At 44.5% G+C, this 20,499-nt stretch overlaps 1 protein-coding gene across 1 annotated transcript in view; it reads right to left on the reverse strand.

Annotated features, from left to right (window-relative positions):
• BVES (blood vessel epicardial substance) overlaps positions 1-2,271 on the reverse strand; it is a 37,803-nt gene extending 35,532 nt beyond the window's left edge. The window contains exon 1 of the mRNA XM_062186557.1: positions 2,069-2,271. The gene's annotated coding sequence lies outside the window, so the exon portion shown is untranslated. The remainder of the gene's footprint in view (positions 1-2,068) is intronic.
• Between the last annotated feature and the right edge of the window lie 18,228 nt (positions 2,272-20,499).

The raw sequence follows: 20,499 nt of genomic DNA on the forward strand, positions 1-20,499 counted from the left end.
AATTCACACACTGTGAAATGATCAAATCAATTAAATATCTCTACATAATATATAACAGTAACGGTTGATTTAGTTATTGATTTGCTGCAAAAAAGGAAAGCAGCATAAAAATCCAACTGCTTTCCAAATGTCTGAATCAACAAGCTTATTGGGATGAGGGGGTCATTATTTTAAAAATTCCATTTATACAAAGTGTGCTTTTGAGGTCAAATCAAAATTATTCCTCTCCTAGTTTCTGTAGGAGACAGAATGGTAAACGCCCTCTGTCTCTCCTAAACTAGTGTCAGCTACACTAGCATGCCACCATAATAATTGCCACTCCAGGGGCACTTTGGAACCTGCTTGCATTCCCATTGTCTTCCGTGTGCTCTTCTAACTATAGGCAGGTCCGAGGTTTACCCATCTGCGTACTTCCAAAGCTCACCCTCAGTAGAGAACACCCCTGAGGTAGGAACGGAAGTCACAGCACAGGGATAGAAACCCGACAAAACGTGCGGGAATCACCTTTCAGCCTGCCGGAGCGTGGAGAGCAAACAAGGAGAGGGCCTCGCCTTCCTGAGCTGAGTCAAGTTCTAATCACAAGCCACCAGGGAGCCACATAAGCCAGGGAAAGTCACTTCTGCTCCTTGGGTCTGTTTTTCCCTTGGAATGGAGGCCCCTGTACTAGACCGTCTTTAAATCTGCCCAAGTTTCCATAGCCTGTCTCTCTATGACACATTTACACAGTAAAGAACCAACACATATCTCACCTCCCATCCAACTGATTACACCCTACTGCCTGCTAATCCACTGTAGTTCAATTTCTGGTTTACAGAAGTGGTTAAGGTGGCACTAAAAGCGACTGCTGATCCAAGGAAAAAAAAAAGATAGGAAAACCACAATCTGCTAACCCAAGAACCAGAAAACAGGAATAGCCATTTTTAAAAGGTGGGATCATCTTACAACATATTTTGGCACCACACCTTACTGAATATGTCTAATTGTCAATAAATATTCATCATTTAACCGCTTTAACTAACTTTGATTACCAAAGGGATTTATGCGGCTTACCTACCCTGCTACAGAGAATGAATGTGTCTAAGGAAAGTCAGACTTTGGTAAATTGGTAAACTTTCACATTAATTTTTATAAAATCAAGAGAAACGTTTTCATCAGCTCCTCAAAGCCCAATTCCTTAAATTACCTGGTCTGATAAAGTCCTGTTTGTTATTTTTCAAACAGGTGCTGCTGGGCTAAAGAGCTAAGTGGTGAAACTCACACCAAACAATCACCAAACCACAAAAACCAAACTAACACAACCATGAGGAAAAGTCGTGCTCGAAGACTCAATTCAATCCGTAATTCTAACTGAATCTTGCACATCTTCCGAACAGCAAACGGCATTCAGATCCTAAGAGTCTTGGCACTCAACGCTACAAAGCAGGCCATTCCTGGGGCTTGTCTGGCCAACAACCCGTTTCCTAAGGCTCGGGGAGCGAGGGCTCCTGCGGGTGGCGAGCACCTGGGATCCCCCGCCGCCGGCGCTCCCCCGGGGACTCCGCTCACCCTGCTCCCGAAAGCAGGCGCGGGGGGGGGGGGGTCAGCCGCAACCGTTCTCCTTGACCACGCACCGGGAGCGGCGAGCGCTGACACCCGACCTGTCCAGCGCCGCACCCGCCTTGAACCCGGGCGCAGAGCCGGGGCGCGCGCACCTCGGTGCCGGACTGGCCGGGCACTACGCGGGGCAGAGCGGGAGCCCAGCGGATGGGAGCGCGGACCTCACCGAGAAGCTGGCCCAGCGCACAGCGCGGGAGCCGGCGCGCGGTGAGAACGAGCACCCGAGGGCACGGGCACTGTCCGACCCTCCTGACCCCTTAGAGCGTCCAAGGCCAGGGCGCCACCGGAGGGCGCGGCCGGCGAGGAGGGGCAGAGCGCGGCGACCAGGCAGCTGCAGCCGGAGCCGCCAAAGTTGCTCCAGCGGAGCCAGATCCAACTTTCGCTTCCCGATTTAGCCCGGAGAGCACTAGGCTGCGAGGAGCCCGGCGCGCGGCGGGCAGAGCGGGAAGCGGCTGCGCCCCGAGTTCCTTACCCGGCTTGTTCCCGGCACGGAGCCCGAGCGGCGCCGGTCAAAGTTTGGGGGTGTCCGCGGCGGGCTACGGGCGCGGCGGCTCGACGCGCTCCCGACGGGCGATCCTCGGGCGGCGGGCGGGTCCGGAGGCTCTGCGGCCGAGGCTGGGTCCCCGCGCCCGCAGCGGCTTTGACTAAAATAGGCATCGCCGTGCCGGCGGCGGCGGCGGCGGCGGCGGCCGGGCAGGGGCCGCACTGCGCACGCGCCCGCCGCCCCGGCGCCCCCCCCCCCCCCACCACACACGAGGGCGGAGTTTGCGCCCCGCCCCGCTCCTCCGCACGCCCAGGCGCTCAGTTCGAAACGCCCGCTGGTTTTTCGCCTGGCTTCCTCCGCGCCTCGGGAGTCTGCCCTTGTTTGGGCGTGCGTGGAGGGCGGACGGCCTTGAGGGGCCGGCGGCGTCGGTCGCGCGCCCCCAAGGCGGTCCCTGGAGAAGCGGAATTCCCCACAGGGAGACCCCCGGCAGGGACCGCGCAAACCGGAGCCCTCCGTCGCCCGTCGCACGTGCGCGGCCCGCTGGCTTCTCTCCTCTCGTGCGCTCGTCCGCGACTCTGCCCCGCGGGGACGGGCACGGAGAGCGCGCGGCTCCGAGCCGGAGCTGGCGGCGGAGGCCCGAGCCTGGTCCCCCAGGACGCAGGACGCTGCCGTCGGGGGCCGGCCAGGGACCACAGCGGGACCGGAGGCTTGATAACGTGCCGCTGCGCTTGCACGCCCCTCTGTAGCAGGCGAAGTTCGCCACGTAGATTTGCTGGACCGGGACTCTAAATGGGAAATAAGATAGGCGAGGATGCTCCAGACGTCACCGTTTTACTGGACAGCTGTTTGGGTGTGAGGAATGCAAGGGAAAATAATGAAGAGTTGGCGTGAGGAAGGAAGTTGTAGGACAAAAAAGAGTTGAGTCTATTATTATTTTAGTTTTATTTGAGAGAGCGCCCATTGGCTGGGTCACTCCTCAGGTGCTACCCCATCCCCCGCGCTGGCTCACTGGTACCCTAAAAGCCTGCAGCCCAGAGCGTAGGTGCCCAGTTTCCACCCAGGTGGTCCACTGTGGGATCGAATTTGCCCTGGTTATTACGGAATGAGATTGTTCCTGCTTGCCAAAGGTGACGGAAATAGAAACAAGACTTCCACGGATGGTAGAAAGGCACATCATAAAGTGAGTACCTGCTGGGTCAACTTTCTCTAGTGACGGTGCGGGGCAGCCTGGTGTTCAAGACCACGGGCTGCGGTGGCACACAGATCCCAGCTCGCTGGGTGACGTTGGGGAAGTCACTGAGCCTTTCTGTGCTTTGTGGTATGAGGAAGGCGATATTGATGACAACCACTGCACCCGTACCGCAGAGGATTGTTTTGTGTAGTAAATGCTATAACATGTAAAGGACTAAGGGTGGAGTTTGGGACAACATTCTGTGCATGGGAATATGTGTTATATTTACAGATCTCTACCAGGTCTGCCACTTGCTAAAGACTGCCCACGATTAGCATTCAAGGCCAAGTCTTTCTAGATACTCCACTGCCGGTTTTGGGGACTACCACTACATACACTTGAAGATACAGGTTTAGTAAAACAAGAAGTCTTCAAAAAGTTCATGGAAAATGTATATTATGAAGAATTGTGCATAGATTTCAAAAATGTATGTGCCAAAGTAAACCTACCTTTTAATTCCATTTCCATGGAATTTTTGAAGTTTCTTGCTGTATGAGCACAGAGATTTCACTGTATGACTGCTAATTGGAGAGTGACATAATTAATGAACACGGGAAGTAATCCAAGTTCTAACCATGAAGGATTAAGTAAATTATGGTATACTCCATCTTGTTCTAAGGGGCCATTAAAGATGATTTATGGAGAGATTGTAGACATGGTAATACTATCTATTGATTTCAGTATATAGGATAAAGGTCAGCCGACTGTGGCCCAAAGGCCTATTTTTATACAGCCTGAGAGCTTTTACATGGTTTAATAATTGAAAAATATCAGAATAATATTTCATAATATGTGAAAATTATATGGAATTAGAATGCAGTGTTTTATAAAGTTTTATTGGAACCCAGCCTAGTCATACACATGCGGCAGTGAGTAGTTGCAACAGTAACCATGAGACCTGAATAGTCACTGAGTTTACTGACCCCAATTCCGAGTATACTTTGAGCCAGATACATGACTTGGATACATGAAATTACTTAATCCTCACAAAGGATCTATGACGAAGTATTCAATATTTATTATCTCCTTTTTACAGATGGGCAACAGAAATAACAGAGAGGTTGGGTAACCTTCTCAGAGTCACACAAGAGGGAGAAGCTGAGCTGGAATGGGAACCAGGTGGTCTGGTTCTGGGGATTGCCCCCTCATCCACTAGCAACACAGTCTTTGCCATCTTCCACTTGTAGCTACACTGCCTCCATGGAAAGATTTTAAATAAACAGCATAAAAAGACAAGTCCAGGATTGTGTTACAAGAATATCACACATCGTCTTCAAAGGTAAGCTAGAAAGATGCAGTGTAATGTTTGTTTTCCTTCTCCCACCCTCACTTCTTTTCATTTATTTGTGGAGGGGATTTACTATCTTTCTTCTTCCTCTACCTTTTGTTCCTCCTCTTCCTCTTCCTCCTTCTGTGATCTAGAAAGTCAGGCTGCAAGGGCATGGTCGTGGAGTCACCTGTGACGGGACGCATTCAGTCCTTACCTATCAAGATAGGATATTGGTAGGCATTTGCATCATACTGCAGATTGCATACTTTTATGAAAAGAGCACTGACTTAGATATTGTAAGACTTGTGTTCTAGCCGTTAACATGGTCTGTGTATTCCGAGGCTGTTCTTTTGAAAGGGAAGGTTGGGGGAAAAAAAAAAAAACCACCTCATCCCTTTCCTATAACCCATCTAAAGAATACAGCCATAATTTGTAAAGCCTGTCTTACTGTATTTTACTGCACATATATGAATAACAACTATAAAATTTGAAATAATTGGTAGATGGGCTAGTGCTGTGGCATAGTGAGTAAAGAGCCACCGCCTGCAGTGGTGGCATTCCATATGAGCGCCAGTTCGAGTCCCAGCTGCTCCACTTCTGATCCAGCTCTCTGCTGTGGCCTGGGAAAGCAGTAGAAAATGGCCCAAGTTAGGCCAGTGCCGTGGCTCACTTGGCTAATCCTCCACCTGCAGCGCCAGCACCCCGGGTTCTAGTCCCAGTTGGGGCACTGGATTCTGTCCCGGTTGCCCCTCTTCCAGGCCAGCTCTCTGCTGTGGCCCGGGAAGGCAGTGGAGGATGGCCCAAGTGCTTGGGCCCTGCACCCGCATGGAGACCAGGAGAAGCACCTGGCTCCTGGCTTCGGATCAGCACAGCGCGCCAGCCGTAGCAGCCATTTGGGGGGTAAACCAACAGAAAAGGAAGACCTTTCTCTAACTCTGCCTGTCAAAAAGAAAGAAAGAGAGAGAGAGAGAAAGAAAGAGAGAGAGAGAGGGAGAGAAAGAGAGAGAGAGAAAGAAAGAGAGAGAGAGAGAGAAAGAAGAAAGAAAATGGCTCAAGTTCTTAGGCCCCTGCACCTGCGTGGGAGACCTGGAAAAAGCTCCTGGCCTCTAGCTTCGGATTGGCACAGCTCCAGCTGTTGCAGCCATCTGAGGAGTGAAGCAGCAGATAGAAGACCTCTCTCTCTCTCTCTCTCTTTCTTTCTCTCTGCCTCTGCCTCTTTGTAGTTCTGCCTTTCAAATGAATGGATAAATCTTAAAAAAAAAAAAAAAAGAATAAAAGAATCAGTAGACACACTTCTTGGGTTTGGGGATGCCTTAGGCTCGCAGGTCTCTGCCTACTGACCTGGGAAAGGTCAGATTAGAAGATTCTGAGCAGTGTGTGCAAACCAATGTAAAGCAGAGGTGGGTGCACAGACAGAGGGAATGAAAGGGTGAGAGGCATGAATAGCAAAATACAGGACAACCTGTCTCTTGGAGAAACTGGCTAGTACAGCTCAGACTGACCTAAAGAAGTGTTTCTACCTTTAGTTCTCTTTGGACATTCTTGCCTGCTTTTACCAATTGGACAAAACCTTGATGAGACTTCAAAATTCAGAGGGAATAAATGTTACAATAAAACAACATTGGAGGAGTCACTAGTTTAAAACTATTTCTGGCATGTTAAGTAGCATTATCTTCCTTATCTGTAACTATCCATGGTTTTCATCAATGCAGACTTTATTTTGACTGTCACTCCCAACTGCATGGGGAACCAGAACTGCTTCTGATACAGTCTCATAACACACAGTTCTGATCAAAGATGAGTTATTAAATGATTTAATTAGATTATTTTCCAATCCCAGTTCTTCTCATTAAATATTTCATTCACTTTTTCATTGACTAATTTGACAACTAATGTAATTGACTGGTTTAAATTTCTTTCACTTTTGTTAAAAAATTAATAGGGTTTTTATAGAGCCGGTTAGGTTTACAGATTGAACAGATAGTACAGTAAGTTTCCATATACCTTATCTTCCCTGCTAAGTTCCCCCTGTTATTAACATCTTACATTAGTGAAGTATATTTGTCAAAATTGGAGGACAAATATTGGTCTGTCATTTTTAACAAAAGTCCATAGTTTATACCAGGGTTCATTCTTTCCCCCCCAATTTTATTTAGTTAGTTTATTTGAAAGGCAGAGACAGCAGGTGGGATCTGCCACTCACTGGTTCATTCCCCAAATGCCTGTAATAGTCAAGGCTGGCCTTATCTGAAGTCAGGAGCCTGGAACACAATCCAGGTCTCCAATGTGGGTGCCAGGGACCCAACTGCTTGAGCCATTATCTGCTGCCTCCCAGGGCCTGTGTTAGCAGTAAGCTGTAATAAAGAGCAGAGCTGGGACTTAAAGACTGGCACTGTTATAGGATGTAGGGGTCCCAAGCAGTAGCTTAACCACTGTACCAAATATCCCACCCTGGCATTCACTGTTTGCTTTATAGTTTGAGTTTTGTCGGATCTGTAATGTCCTGTGTCCCCCATTATGGGATCATAAAGGATGATTTCAATCCCCTGTTTTCCACCTCTTCACTGTTTTACATGTCTCCCTCTTAAATCCCTGAAAACCAATGATCCATAATTTCGTTTTTCCAAAGTGTTGTACAGTTGACGTGATATAGTACATTGTCGTTTTGTAGCAATTCCTTTCACTAAACACTATGCCTTTAAGTTCCTCCATGTCATTTCTTTCTTTCCTTTTGTAAAACCTTTGATGCAAGTATATATTATGAAATGGTTATCACAATCAAATCAGTTCATCCATCACCTCACATTACCTTTTTCTGTATGTGTCGTGAGAACAACTCTCTGAGCAAATTTCAGTACAGTATAGACTATAGTCATCAGGCTGTGTATCATATTCCCAGAATGTATTCCTCTTGTAACTTGTAACCAACTTTCCCCATTTTACCACCCCCAACTCCTGAAAATCATGATTCTAGTTTTGCTTCAGAGTCTGATTTTTTTGATTCCACATATAACTGAGATTATACATATATTTCCTTATGCATTTATCCATTGATAGACACTTAGGTTGTGTCCATGTCTTAGCTATTGCAAATACTGCTACAAAGAACATAGGAGTGCAGATGTCTCTTCAGGATATAGATTTGGGACCAGTGCTGTGGCGCAGTGGGTTAAAGCCTCAGCCTGCAGCAGCGGCATCCCATATGGGCACCGGTTCGAGTCCTGGCTGCTCCTCTTCCAATATAGCTTTCTGCTATGGCCTGGGAAAGCAGTGGAGGATGGCCTAACCCCTTGGGCTCCTGCACCCATGTGGGAGACCCGGAGGAATCTCCTGCTAGCTTCAGATCAGCTCAGTTCTGGCCATTGCAGTCATTTGGGGAGTGAACCAGCAGAATGAAAGACCTCTCTCTGGCTCTACCTCTCTGTAATTCTGTCTTTCAGATAAATAAAATAAATCTTTAAAAAAAGATATAGATTTGTTTCCTTCAGATGCACATGCAAAAATGGAAAGGCATCACCCCTCCTGATTTCAAACTGTATTATAAAGCTATAGTAATCGGAAGAGAATAAAAATGGACCCATAGACCCATGGAACAGAATGGACAGCCTAGAAATAAACCTAAACATATATGGTCAACTAATATTTGATAGTGGCACCAAGAATATATAGTGGAAAAATTGTCATTCTTCAGTAAATGGTATTGGGAAAACTGGATATACACATAGAAAAAGAATGAAACTGGACTTGCATCTTACACCACTCACAAAAATTAGCCAACAGATTAAAAACCTAAAATGTAAAACTTGAAAACTATAAAACTCTTAGAAGAGGAAATAGGAAAGTTTCTTGATACTTGTCTTGGCAATGATATTTTAGATATGGCACCAAAAGTACAAGCAACAAAAGCAAAAATAAAGAAATAGAAGTACGTAATACTGAAAGTTCTGCACAGTAAAGAGACAACAAAAAGGCAACCTATGAATTAAGAGAAAATATTTGCAAGTCATATATCTGACAAAGGGTTAATATCCAAAGTATAAGGAACTCATACAAAAATTAAAACCTAATTTTAAAATGGACAAAGAACATGATTAGACATTGCCCCAAAGATACACCAATGGCAGGTATGTGACAAAGTGTTTCATATTACAAATCATCAGGGAAATGCAAATTAAAGCTACAGGGAAACAGTTACCTCACTCTTGTTAGCATGGCTGTTATCAAAAAGATAAAGAGATAACAAACAGCCAGGATATGGAGAAAAGGGGATTTTTAGACAATATTAGTGGAAATGTAAATTGATACAGGCATTATGGAAAATAGCATGGAAGTTTCTCAAAAAATTAAGATAGAATTATCATGGGATTCTGTGTGTTAACTGCTAACACAAAATTTTCCTTCTTCCTTTTGACTTGGAGACCTTTTATTTCTCTTTCTTGCTCCAATGGTCTGTTAGCACTTCCACCATGAAGTCCAGTAGAAGTGTTGACCGTAGGCATTCGTCTCTTGTCCCTGATCTTAGAGGGAAAGCGTCCAGCTTTTCACTATTGAGTATGATTTTTACTGTGTATGGCCTTCTGTATCTAATTTGTTGAGTTTTTATGATGAAAGTATGCTGAATTGTTTTTTTTTTTTTTTTGGACAGGCAGAGTGGACAGTAGAGGGAGACAGAGAGAAAGGTCTTCCTTTTTGCCGCTGGTTCACCCTCCAGTGGCCGCCGCGGTAGGCGTGCTGCGGCCGGCGCACCGCACTGTTCCGATGGCAGGAGCCAGGTGCTTCTCCTGGTCTCCCATGGGGTGCAGGACCCAAGGACCTGGGCCATCCTCCACTGCACTCCCTGGCCACAGCAGAGAGCTGGCCTGGAAAAGGGGCAACCGGGACAGGATCGGTGCCCCGACCGGGACTAGAACCCGGTGTGCCGGCGCTGCCAGGCAGAGGATTAGCCTGTTAAGCCACGGCGCCAGCTTGAAAGTATGCTGAATTGTATCATATATTTTTTCTGTAACTATTGAGAGTTTTTAGTGCTTCATTCTGTTAATGTGTTTTATCTTATTGATTTGCAAAATATTAAACGATTTTTGTATTCCTGAGGAAATTCCACTTGATCAAGGTGAAAAATCTGTTGGATTTGACTTGGTGGTATTTTGTTGAGGACTTTTGCATCCATGTTTATCATAGATATTGAGTTTTAATTTTCTTTTCTTATAGTGTCCTTGTCTTGCTTTGGTATCAGAATAAAGCTGATCGCATAAAATGAATTAGGAAGTGTTGCCTCCTTCCTTTTTGGAAGTTTTGAGAAAAATTGGTGTTAATTCTTAAAATATTTGGTGGAATTCATAAATGAAGCCATCTGGTCCTAGGCTTTTTTTTTTTTGTTGAGAGATTTTTTAAAAGTTTATTATTTTTTATTCATTTGAGAGGGAGATAGAGACAGGGATAGAGAAAGAGAAAAGGAAAGAGAGAAGGAGAAGGAGAAATAGAGACAGAGACAGGGACAGGGACAGGGACAGAGATGGAGATCACTCCCATCCACTGGTTCACTCCTCAATTGCCCAGAACTACTGGGAACTGGCACATGATCCAGGACCCCTACATGGGTAACAAGAATCCAGCTACTTAAATCAGTACTGCTGCCTCCCAGAGTCTACATCAATCAGAAACTAGAGTCAGGAACCAGAGCCAGGAACCAGAGCCGGGCACTGCAATGTGAGATACGGGACTTCTGTAACCACTAGGATAAACACTCACTCCTTTTTGGGTGATTTTTGATTACCAATTCTTTCCTTCTACTAATTTTGTATTTAGTTTGTTCTTATTTTCCAGGTCTTTGAGATACACTGTTAGATTATTTATTTTATGTCTTTCCATATTTTTTGACATAGACACTTATTGCTATAAACTTTTCTCTGAATACTGCTTTTTTCTATTTGATATAGTGTTTTTTTCATTTTCATCAGTTTTAAGGAATTTTTTTGAGTTCCCTTTGAGTTCTTCTGTGACACACTAGTCACGCAGGATCATGTTCAGTCTCCACATGTTTCTATATTTTCTGGAGTTTCTTATGTTAATTTCTATCTCTTCCATTATGGTCAAAAAAGTTACATGGTAAGATTTCAATTTTTTTGAATTTGAGTCTTGGTTTATGGTCTATTGTATGATATATCCTAGAGAATGTTCCATGCACTGGTGAAAAGAACGTGTATTCTGCAGCTGTGGGATAGAATGTTCTGTAGCTACCTCTTAGGTCCATTTGGTCTGTAGTGCAGATTAGCTCTGTTGTTTCTTTGTTGATTTTTTTTGTCTTGTTGTTCTGTCCATTGATGAGAGTGTGGTATTGAAGTCCCCTAGTATTATTGTATTGGAGCCTGTATCTCTCTTTTAACATTTGTTTCATAAAACTGGCTGTCCTTGCATTTTGGTGCATATACATTTATAATAGTCACAGCTTCTTGTTAAATTGATACCTTAGTCACTATATACTGACCTTGTCTCTTTGGGCAGTTTTTGTCTTAAAGTCTATTTTGTCTTATATGAGTATGGCTACTCCTGCTCACTGTTGATTTCCATTTCTATGGAATATCTTTTTCCATCCTTTCACTTTCAGTCTATGGGTATCTTTATTTGTGAAATGTGTTACTTGTAGGCACCATATAGTTGACTCTTTTTTAAAAAAAAATCCATTCAGCCAGTCTGTATCTTTTGTTTTTTAAAGATTTTATTTATTTATTTGTGAGGTGGAGTTACAGACAGTGAGAGAGACAGACAGAAGGTCTTCCTTCCGTTGGTTCACTCCCCAAATGGCCACAACGGCTGGAGCTGTGCCGACCTGAAACCAGGAGCCAGGTGCTTCTTCCTGGTCCCCCACGTGGGTACAGGGGCCCAAGGACTAGGGCCATCTTCTACTGCTTTCCTAGGCTACTACAGAGAGCTGGATTAGAAGAGGAGCAGCCAGGACTAGAACCAGCACCCATATGGGATGCCAGTGCCACAGGTGGAGGATTAACCTACTGCGCATGGCACTGGCCCCTGTATCTTTTTTTTTTTTTTTTTTTTCAATTTGAGAGGCAGAGCTACAGGCAGAGAGAGGGAGAGACAGAGAGAGAGAAGTCTTCCATCCAATGGTTCACTCCCCAAATGGCTGTAATGGCTGGAGCTGGACCAATCCAAAGCCAGGAGCCAGGAGCTTCTTCTGGGTCTCCCACGTGGGTGTAGGGGCCCAAGTATTTGTACCATCTTTTGCTGCTTTCCCAGGTGCATAGTAGAGAGCTGGATCAGAGTAGAGCAGCTAGGGCTTGAACTCATAAGGGATGCTGACACTGCAGGTGGTGGCTTTACTCACTACGCCACAGTGCTGGCTCCTGTAGTTTTTATTTGACTTATTGAGTACTTCATTTCTAATATTTCTGTTTGTTTCTTCTTTAATATCTCTATCTCTTTGCTGAATCTCTCATCCATGTTGTGTACTGATCTCCTAATTTCATTAAATTGTTCCTCTGTATTTTTTTGTAAACTTACAGTCATTCTTTTCAATTATTTTTCAGGGATTTAATCGGTCTCCCTTTCTTCACAGTCCAAAATTGATACATTATTGTCTTCCTTTTGGGGAGTTATACTGCCTTGGTTATTCAATTTCTTGTATTTCTGCATTGATTTTTGCACATCTGGGGAATCTCTTGTTTCTATTACTTGTAGAAGTTTTTCTTGCTTGAAGGCTTTACTACTGGAGATGTCATCTTGGTATTGGTTTGGTAGAGTGCTTTAGTTTTAGTTCTGGTTAGATTTTGTAGGAGAGTCTCCCTATGCCTTTGTTTGTGATGGTTGATGGTAGCCATAGTAGGGATTTGGGCTGTTGCTGTGGTCCAATGTGGTCACTGAGATTTCTGTTATGCAGATCTCCAGCGGTCTCTCAAGGAAGGGGCTAGCGTAATGAGCCTCTTAGGTGTTGGGAGCAGGCCTTGCTGGTGTTATGATTGTAGTTGGTGCATAGATTCCCAGCTAGTGTCCAAGTCAGGCACTAGAGTTATGAGATCAGTGCTGGCTCTAGGAGCTGGTTGGACTTAGAGACTCCTAGCCACTGCCCAGACCCAGAGCTCTAAAAGCTGCGCTAATGCTAGGTGGATGAGACAGGACCCACAGATGCTGTCCGAGAGACTGGTTGGATCCATAACATTGCTTTTGGCTCTGTAACAGTTAGATAAGGTATCTTGGGTCACACTCTGTGTGTTGCTTCCTAGGTTGGGTTGGTGCAGTTACCTCAGGCCCAAGCATCAAGTGACCAGAAGTACACTACATCAAGCAGCTTCCATGGGATAGGCTGGAACCCAGAGCCCTGAGCCCCACACTGGACCTGGGCAGAGCCTAAATCCCAGTAAGCCGTAGTATTGTACTATGCTGGGCTCAGCACAAAGAGCCCAGTTATAAGTTCCAGTGAGTAGCGTGTTTCTGGACTGGGTGGAGTGTGTAAGACTTTCACAAGAGCTCCAGGAGCATGTTGTGGGTGAGGCCAGGGAGCTCTGGGCACTGTTCATGGGATGGGCAAGAATTTTAGAGTGGTACCTGAGATGGGCATGTTGCAGCACCTCTGGCTACTGTCAGTGTGGGTGGGGCTATGAGATTCTGCTGGTGCGCTCAGTCTCCCAGCCCATTTTTATGTGAGGGTCCACCCAGCTTATTCCCTTCTCAAGGTGAGCACACAGTGGCAACACCCTTCACCAACCCAAACGTGCATTCCATGCAGAGCACTGACAGGCTGTAATGTACCTTTTGACCCCACTGCAAGATCTGTCCCTAGTGTGCAGGGAGCTCTGAACCTCTACAGGCAGACTGGGTAGATATGCAGGACCCCAGCTGTAACATGCACTTTTTCCAGTAGCTAGGGCATGGGAGGCAGTAGGGAAGAAGATGATCCCCAATTCTTATAGGGCAGATTCCCTTTATCCAGTGTCCTAGGGGCTGTCTGTCCCAGCTGTCCTGCCCTACCATGTGCTACAGTGCAGAGTGCTGTGTGGACCATTTATTTGCCCCGCCCAGTTGTACCCTTCCGACTCAGTCTGCCTCACTAGAATGAAGGAATGTCTGGAGTCCCTGGGAAGATGATAGGCATGGGCTTCTGCCTCCCAGCACAGTGTGGAAGGACACAGTGACTTCCCCTCTCAAGATAGTGCCTCCCTGCTCTTAGGGGTGAGGGAGAAAAGTGTGCAGGTCCCTTCTCTGAAGTCAGGGAGACCTGAGTTCTCCAGGAATCACTCCTTACTGAGCTGCTGCTCTGAGGAGGTTGGTTTCCTCTCTGGAGATGATCGCCTGGGTGAGGGGTTTGTACAGATGGGTTGCCTTTAATGCTTTCCTCCTCACCCTTTCCCCTGAGAATCCCCAGCCATGGGGCTAGGGCTTCAGCCACCAACAGTTTGGCTTTGTTGCCCTTTCTCCACTCTCTTAATTGTCACACCAGTTATCAGTTCCCACTGTTCTGCTTCAGGTGCTCTTCATCTGGCACTTACCTCCAAGCACAAGTGCCCTGGGTTTTTTCCATGGAGGAGGAGGTAAACACTGGACTTCTCCATATGAACATATTGAACTCCCTGTGATGTGAGAGTCTTAACTGCTAGTCTAAATGCTTGCCCCCTTTTTAAAAAACTACGGGGCTGGCACTGTGGTGTAGCAAGTAAAGCCACCATCTGCAGCACTGGCATCTCATGTGGGTGCTGGTTTGTGTCCTGGCTGCTTCACTTCCAGTCCAGCTCCCTGCTAATACCCCCTGGGAATGCAGAAGATAGCCCAAGTGCCTCGGTCCCTGCACCTACATGGGAGACCCAGAAGAAACTCCTGGCTCCTGGCTTTCTATCAGCCCAGGACCGGCCATTGTGGCCATTTGGGGAGTGAACTAGTGGATGGACAATTCTCTATCTTCCTTTCTCTATGTGTAACACTGCCTTTCAAATAAATAAATAAATAAGTCTTTGAAAAATTATTATTTTTTTAATTGAGGGGCCAATAGAGTAAACAGTAGGTTCACAATGCATAAGCTGGTGAATTCATGTAATTTATTTAACATTCCTATTCTGTTTACTTTCTGTAAAATCAGAAAAATAATGATTAATGGGATTATTTCAACCTTTATAGATAATTTTTTAAAGATTTATTTATTATTTACATATTTGAAAGGCAGAGTTACAGAGAGAGGAGAAGAGACAGGGACAGAGAAAGAGAGATCTTCATTTGCTGGTTCACTCAATAAGTAACTGCAACAGCTGGGGCTGGGCTGGGCTGAAGTGAGGAGCCAGGAGCTTCTTCTGGGTCTCCCATATGAGTGCAGGGGCCCAAGCACTTGTGCCATCTTCTGCTGCTTTCCCAGGCACATCAGCAGGGAACTGAATTTAAAGTGGAGCAGCAGGGTTTCAAACTGGCGCCTATAAGGGATACCAGCATTGCAGGCAAAGGCTTAACCTGCTATGCTACAATGCCAGCCCCTTAGACCGTTTTTAAAAATGCCTAATATCTAGCTCTTGGTAGTTTAATTGTCTTCTCATGTGTCCTCATGATAAGCCTGCTTATGGTACATAATCAATAAAATTTAGTTGAATTTCAGTTTACTTTTTTAATTGAAATGAGTATCAATTGTCAAAATTCTTTAGTATGAAGAAATAATTGAATTGTCATGTGAATATATGAAAGCTGAGATGTAGTTTCATTTTCTAAGTTTTTACCTGTTTTAAATATATGGAATACAACATACCTAAGATATTTCAAATAAAACTTGTTTATAAATTATAAGACTTCTGTGCACGCTAAAATTTCCAGTGGTTTGGGAGTTCCCTGGAGTAGCCAAAAATGAGATATTGGTTTCAAAAGCAAACTCATGAAATATGCAACAGCATAGATTCTAGAAACTGGACAGTTGGCAGAGCTAAGTTACAGTAATTCGCCATCCTGGGATTGGCAGAGATGTGCATACAGTGACTAGAGGCCCAATATTCTCCCCTTTCTCCCATCTCTTTCCTTCTAAAAGAGTTACATTTATGCATTATTTGTTCTAAATATTAATAATAGCAAAGGTCACAGATGAAACATTTAATAGCATTTATTAATTTTTTGCAAAAATATTTCAGCAGGAAGGAATTTATTGTAAGCAACCAGGCATAGGAGAAGCATGCTTTTGTTTTTTTAAAGATAATTTTGAAAAGAGGATCAAAGTGGCTCTGAATATTCCATTCAATAGCCTCAAAGTCAAGGAGAGGAGGATGAATCCTCTAAACAAAACCAGGAGTGGGCATTTGACCTAGTGTTTAGGATGCCAGTTGAGATACCTGTATCCCATATCTGAGTGCCTAGGTTCAGGACCTGGCTCTGATCCCCATTCCAGGTTCCTGATAGTATAGACCCTGAGAAGCAGCAGGTGATAGCTCAAATCATTGAGTCCTAGCCACCTATGTGGGAGACATAGATTGAGTTCCTGTGCAGGCTTCAGCCTGGCCCAGCCCAACGTGTTGTGGGCGTCTGGGAGTGAATCAGTGAATGAACACTCCATCTGTGTGTCTCTGTTTCTCTCCCTATCAGATAAATAAAAATTTTAAAGCAACAAAACAATACTGGGTCTGAGGCCCCTGATCCAAGGGCAGATTCATAGCTCCAGTAACAACTATTGTGGCAACCCCTCTTGTCTTTTATTCTTTGCCTTTGGGGAATTTCTAGGAATTTGCAGATCCTGAAGCCCATCTAAGAATCCCAAGTTAAGCACTTCCCCTTTGCAAGAGGAGAAATGTAACAAGCATTTAGATTCTTTTAAAAATATATGTATATATTTTTACCATAGAAGCAACTTACTTATATGAGCTATTTAATGATTAGAAAGGAAAATTTGTCATAGTAGAAAAACACCTTTTGGCAATTCTTATTAGCACATACTTTGATAGTATGCATAAGATATCTTAAGATTTATTTATTAGTCCAGCTCTCTACTGTGGCCCGGGAGGGCAGTGGAGGATGGCCCAAGTGCTTGGGCCCCTGCACCCGCATGGGAGACCAGGAGGAAGCACCTGGCTCCTGGCTTCGGATCAGTGCACTGCTGGCCATGGCGTCTATTTGGGGAGTGAACCAACGGAAGGAAGACCTTTCTCTCTGTCTCTCTCTCTCACTGTCTGGAACTCTACCTATCAAATAAAAGAAAAAGATTTATTTATTTGAAAGGCAGAGTGAAAGAGAAAGGAGTAGGAGAGGGAAAGGGTCAGGGGAGAGAAAAAAAGAGAGACATCCATCCACTGGTTTACTCCCCAAATGGCCCCAAAAGCCAGGGCTGGACTAGGCTGAAGCAAAGAGCCAGAAACTCTATCATGTCTCTCACATGGGTGGAAGGGGTCATAGTACTTGAGCCACCTTTCATTGCTTTCCCAGTGCTTTAGCATGGAGCTGAATTGGAAGTGGAGCAGCCAGGATTCGAATTGACGCTTCAATATGGGATTTGCAGGCAGCAATTTAAACCCATTGCATCATAGTGCCAGTCTGGTATGGATAAGATTTAGATGGAAAGTGAAGCCATGGAATGATTTTTTTAAACCTATATCTGGTGGAGGCAGACATTCTATTATGCAGTATCATTCTGTTATACAATTAATCCTCAAAAAGGGCTGACTAGGCCAGCGCTGTGGCTTAACAGGCTAATCCTCTGCCTTGCGGCGCCGGCACACCGGGTTCTAGTCCCGGTCGGGGTGCTGGATTCTATCCCAGTTGCCCCTCTTCCAGGCCAGCTCTCTGCTATGACCCGGGAAGGCAGTGGAGGATGGCCCAAGTGCTTGGGCCCTGCACCCGCACGGGAGACCAGGAGAAGCACCTGGCTCCTGGCTTCGGATCAGTGAGATGCGCTGGCCGCAGCGGCCATTGGAGGGTGAACCAACGGCAAAAAGGAAGACCTTTCTCTCAAAGACCTTTCTCTCTGTCTCTCTCACTATCCACTCTGCCTGTAAAAAAAAAAAAAAAAGGGCTGACTGTGGAGGCAAATGGGAGGCCTGTTAGCCAACCAAGTAACTGACATTGGACTAGAAACAAAAGCCCAAAGCAACACATTGAAAGGAAGGAATCACCAACTGAAGCTGGGAATCCATGCTGCTGTCCAGCACTAATTGGTGTTCAAAAGCACTCAGAGTTCCCAGGAGAAGAGAATATTTAAATGCAAATTTTTATTTTTACAACTACTTAAATAGTTGTAATAAATTCATGAAAATAAGACATCTTTCTAGCTTAACGCATATGTAAAACCTAATGAAATGTTTATGAGCCACTATCAGCAGTTTTATTGTTTTGCATAAAATATGGTAAACACCATGAAACATTTCTTTTGTTCCAGATCAAACATATTGAGCCTCGTTTAGAACTACACAAAATGGTTTGAAAACTACAGAGACCCTCATGCAGTATCATAAAAGGAAAAAGGTTGTCCTTTGACAATACAGGCATTGTAGAGTCATTGAGTCTCTCTTTAGAGTAAGGGAAGAGTAGAAGCACATTGGGCAAACCAGTTTTTGACAGAAGATAATTTTGGTTTATATGCCAAATGCAAAACAAATACTCCTAGGCAGTTTCACTGCTCACCACCACTGAGGGAACCCTGCTATTTTTTGCATCAGTTCTCCCACTTTATCGGATGAGAAGTGTATGAATACATTATAAACTCAGAAAATGGCACCTAAAAGCAACAAAGCATCTGCAAGTCAGGAAATCTTGCAGATGACTTGAAGGTTTCATATCACTTAGTTTAATGAATAAGTAAAACTTCTCATACCTAGGAAATTGATGTTGATTGGGAAAAAATCGAGTAGGGAGTTTTACTACTACTGACTTGGCACTCTGTACTTATATTGTTGTTAATTATTTAACATGTTGGCATGTGCTGCCTACTTTTTTTTTTTAAAGTGATGTTGCAGTTGTGTGGTTGCCCAGAGTACTTTCTCTCTGTTTCTCTTATGACCTTTATCATTGGCTACCTTCTACAGATTTATGTAAAAGTCTTATTTCTCTTTCTAGGTTGTAAGTTTCCAGAGGGTAAGAAGTGTGTCTGATTCATCTTTAATATCTCCAGGGTGCCTATCACATGATTTACATAAACTTGGAACCCAGTACATTTTAGTTGATTGAATAATTGAGTGCATTTTTAATAGAAGAAATAATGATTATTTCACCAATAGAAAAACTGGTGTGTGTTTTTTAAAGATTGTGTTTTATAACTTAAATTGTTGTGAATGAGCAAAATAAAAGAAGCAATATACCAACATGTTAATAGAAGTTAGGTTAGGGGGGACTAGTGTTGTGGCAGAGTGGGTAAAGCCACTGCCTGTAATACTGGCATCTCATATGGGTGCCAGTTCATGTCCTGGCTGCTCCACTTCCAATCCAGCTCCCTGCTAATGGCCTAGGAAAAGCAGTATAAGATGGCCCAAGTGCTTGTGCCCCTGCCACCCATGTGGCATGAAGCTCCTGGCTCCTGGCTTTGGCCTAGCCCAGTGCTGGCTATTTTGGCCATCTGGGAGTGAATAGCAGATGGAAGATATCTCACACTCGCTCTCTGTCTCCCTCTGTAACTCCGACTTTCTAAATAAATTAATCTTTTTTAAAAAAGAAACTGAGTTAGGATAGTGAAATTGCTTTTCTTTATTTTATTCCAACTTGTTTATAATATGGTAATATTATCTTCTAGTGGAAAGAGTAAATACAACAAAATGCAACTTAATTTTCTATCACGTTCAATCATTTTTTACAATAATGGTGACCTCCCTCACCATGATGATGGCATTCTACTCCCCAGTCAAACCTCATACTTCTCCTCTCCCTTCTATCTAATCAATAAAGGAACAGAAGCAAGATAGTAAAGATAAGTTTGTAATGAGGGCACAGTGACAGCTGAGCACAGAGAAGATTTGACCTTGAGCTCCATTGAGAATTCATTTGCTCCTTCAGAAGACTGAGTGGTCTGATGGGTGGAAAATGCCTGGCCTCAGCCTGCAACAGCAGGAGAAAGACACAGGAACCTCAGCGTCCGAGACCACACTCTAGTGACATCAGTCCAGGTGCCCAGGGACCAAGTTCAGTTGATCCAGGGAGGACTGAGAGGACAGGGAGAGGCCCAGATGCCTCTCCAGCTGTGCTATGATGTCCCCAAAGAAACAACACAGAAAGATGAGGAATTCATTTTAAGTACTTCTTTAAAACGGAAAGAAACTTACATGGTAGGATCAAGTGTTTTCTGCCCTCACTGTGAAGAGGATGTGGCCATAGGGTGAGAGATCAAGGTCAACTTAAAAGAGAGGAGTGCTTTGCATATGTTTGATCAATGTCTCTTCAATTTATACCTGATGTATATTATATTAACATTTTTCAAAAATTATTTAATGAGCACTTGTTAAATAATAAGCACTAGACCAAAAGTGATTTTTGCACAGAAAAATATAATCATAAACATAATGTCAAGGAGGGATGGAGATTGGCTTTATGTAAGCTCAGAGGAGATCCAAACTGTTTATGTCTGAAAAGAAAATGAATTTAAAAACCAGTCATGGGGCTGGTGCTGTAGCGCTGCAGGTTAATGCCCTGGCCTGAAGCACCGGCATCCAGTATGGGCGCTGGTTTGAGACCCTGCTGCTCCACTTCCGATCCAGCTCTCTGCTATGGCCTGGGATAGCAGTAGAAGACGGCCCAAGTCCTTGGACCTCTGCACCCACATGGGAGACCTGGAGGAAGCTCCTGGCTCCTGGCTTTGGATTGGCGCAGCTCCGGCCGTTGTGGCCAATTGGGGAGTGAACCATTGGATGGAAGAACTCTCTCTCTCTGTCTCTGCCTCTCCTCTCTCTGTGTAACTCTTTCAAATAAAATAAATAAATCTTTAATTTTTTTTTAAAACCCAGTCATTATTTATCATTTAAAATGGAATTACAG

Source organism: Lepus europaeus, chromosome 3, assembly GCF_033115175.1.
Source record: "Lepus europaeus isolate LE1 chromosome 3, mLepTim1.pri, whole genome shotgun sequence".
Taxonomy (NCBI): domain Eukaryota; kingdom Metazoa; phylum Chordata; class Mammalia; order Lagomorpha; family Leporidae; genus Lepus; species Lepus europaeus.